General features: G+C 38.9%; 1 pseudogene; it reads left to right on the forward strand.

Annotated features, from left to right (window-relative positions):
- The first annotated feature begins 365 nt into the window (after positions 1 to 365).
- Positions 366 to 1,320, forward strand: LOC144309726 (18S ribosomal RNA; annotated as a pseudogene).
- Positions 1,321 to 3,355: the final 2,035 nt, after the last annotated feature.

A 3,355-nucleotide genomic window follows, 5' to 3' on the forward strand; every position in this document is an offset into this window, starting at 1 on the left:
ACACGCGCAAGACATTAAGTTAACTTATACAAACCCCCCTTACCCCCCATAAACTCATGTCATCTATTATACACTTATTTATGTCCTGCCAAACCCCAAAAACAGGACTAAGTGCATACAATACTCACAAGCTTTATTTAAATTGTATACAAATGTATTGCTACTCTAGTTAACTTAACACAACAGTCTTACACGCATTCGATCTCGTGGTCTATCTATAGATAGCATCCCCTTTTTTTTTCCTCTCATATTTACTATGTATTTTATTTATTATACACACTACAATTTCAGTATAAGTTAATGTAGCTTAATTAATAAAGCAAGGCACTGAAAATGCCAAGATGAGTCGCACGACTCCATAAACACAAAGGTTTGGTCCTAGCCTTCCTATTAGTTCTTAGTAGACTTACACATGCAAGTCTCCACGCCCCAGTGAGAATGCCCTTAAAATCAGCAGTGATCTAAAGGAGCAGGTATCAAGCACACTCTTAAGTAGCTCATAACACCTTGCTAAGCCACACCCCCACGGGATACAGCAGTGATAAAAATTAAGCCATAAACGAAAGTTTGACTAAGCCATACTAAAAAGGGTTGGTAAATTTCGTGCCAGCCACCGCGGTCATACGATTAACCCAAACTAATAGGCCCACGGCGTAAAGCGTGTTTAAGATACCTTTGCACTAAAGTTAAAACTTAACTAAGCCGTAAAAAGCTACAGTTACCATAAAATAGACCACGAAAGTGACTTTATAATAATCTGACTACACGATAGCTAAGACCCAAACTGGGATTAGATACCCCACTATGCTTAGCCCTAAACATAGATAATTTTACAACAAAATAATTCGCCAGAGGACTACTAGCAATAGCTTAAAACTCAAAGGACTTGGCGGTGCTTTATATCCCTCTAGAGGAGCCTGTTCTATAATCGATAAACCCCGATAAACCTCACCACCCTTTGCTAATTCAGTCTATATACCGCCATCTTCAGCAAACCCTCAAAAGGTAGAATAGTAAGCACAATCATTTTACATAAAAAAGTTAGGTCAAGGTGTAACTTATGGGGTGGGAAGAAATGGGCTACATTTTCTACCCAAGAACATTCCACGAACGTTTTTATGAAATTAAAAACTGAAGGAGGATTTAGTAGTAAATTAAGAATAGAGAGCTTAATTGAATAGGGCCATGAAGCACGCACACACCGCCCGTCACCCTCCTCAAGTAATAAGACACAACCATAACCATATTAACTTAACTAAGACACAAGAGGAGACAAGTCGTAACAAGGTAAGCATACCGGAAGGTGTGCTTGGATTAATCAAAGTGTAGCTTAACTAAAGCGTCTGGCCTACACCCAGAAGATTTCATTACTTATGACCACTTTGAACAAAAGCTAGCCCAACTAACCCCAAACTTAAGTATCACAGACATATAAAGTAAAACATTTAGTTAAATAATAAAAGTATAGGAGATAGAAATTTTAATTGGAGCGATAGAGATAGTACCGTAAGGGAATGATGAAAGACATCTTAACAGTATTAAACAGCAAAGATTACCCCTTTTACCTTTTGCATAATGAACTAGCCAGAAACGACTTAACAAAGAGAACTTAAGCTAAGCTCCCCGAAACCAGACGAGCTACCCATAAACAATCTAAAAGGATCAACTCATCTATGTAGCAAAATAGTGAGAAGATTTGTGGGTAGAGGTGAAAAGCCTAACGAGCCTGGTGATAGCTGGTTGCCCACAAACAGAATTTTAGTTCAACTTTAAATTTACCTAAAAAAAAACAAAATTTTAATGTAAATTTAAAATATAGTCTAAGAAGGTACAGCTTCTTAGAATCAGGATACAACCTTTATTAGAGAGTATATACTAACATCACCATAGTTGGCTTAAAAGCAGCCACCAATTGAGAAAGCGTTCCAGCTCAACAAACAATATAACTTAATCCCAATCATATTACATCAACTCCTAATTATACCTCCTGGGCCATTCTATTTAAATATAGAAGCAACAATGCTAGTATGAGTAACAAGAACTATTTTCTCCCCGCATAAGCTTATATCAGAAACGGATAGACCACTGATAGTTAACAATCTGATAATATCAACCCAAAAATGAAATACTTATCTACCCTATTGTTAACCCAACACAGGCATGCATTTAAGGAAAGATTAAAAGGAGTAAAAGGAACTCGGCAAACACAAACCCCGCCTGTTTACCAAAAACATCACCTCCAGCATTTCTAGTATTGGAGGCACTGCCTGCCCAGTGACACTTGTTTAACGGCCGCGGTATCCTGACCGTGCAAAGGTAGCATAATCATTTGTTCTCTAAATAAGGACTTGTATGAATGGCCACACGAGGGTTTAACTGTCTCTTATTCCCAATCAGTGAAATTGACCTTCCCGTGAAGAGGCGGGAATGCCACAATAAGACGAGAAGACCCTATGGAGCTTTAATTAACTAACCCAAACTTATGGATACTAAATACCTACAAGGCATAACATTACACCATTATTGTGGGTTAGCAATTTAGGTTGGGGTGACCTCGGAATATAAAAAAACTCCCGAGTGATTAAAATTTAGACCCACAAGTCAAAATATAACATCACTTATTGATCCAATAATTTTTGATCAACGGAACAAGTTACCCTAGGGATAACAGCGCAATCCTATTCAAGAGTCCATATCGACAATAGGGTTTACGACCTCGATGTTGGATCAGGACATCCTAATGGTGCAGCAGCTATTAAGGGTTCGTTTGTTCAACGATTAAAGTCCTACGTGATCTGAGTTCAGACCGGAGTAATCCAGGTCGGTTTCTATCTATTATATAACCTCCCCCAGTACGAAAGGACAAGGGATGTAAGGCCTACCTCACAAAGGCGCCTTAAAACTAATAGATGAAGTCAACTCAATCTAACCAGTTTATCTCCTCATAAGCCCGAGAAAAGGGGCTTTGTTAGGGTGGCAGAGCCCGGTAACTGCGTAAAACTTAAACCTTTATTATCAGAGGTTCAATTCCTCTCCCTAACAAAATGTTCTTTATCAACATTATCTCTCTTATCATCCCAATCCTTCTTGCCGTAGCCTTCCTCACCCTCGTTGAACGAAAAGTCTTAGGCTACATACAACTTCGAAAAGGGCCTAATATCGTAGGCCCCTACGGCCTCCTTCAACCAATCGCAGATGCAGTAAAACTCTTCACAAAAGAACCTCTACGACCACTTACATCCTCCATATCAATATTCATTCTAGCCCCCATTCTAGCTCTATCACTAGCCCTAACTATATGAATCCCTCTCCCAATGCCCTACCCACTCATTAATATAAACTTAGGAGTCCTATT

This window comes from Canis aureus, unplaced genomic scaffold (genome assembly GCF_053574225.1).
Source record: "Canis aureus isolate CA01 unplaced genomic scaffold, VMU_Caureus_v.1.0 ptg000200l_RagTag, whole genome shotgun sequence".
In the NCBI taxonomy this organism is placed as follows: Eukaryota; Metazoa; Chordata; class Mammalia; order Carnivora; family Canidae; genus Canis; species Canis aureus.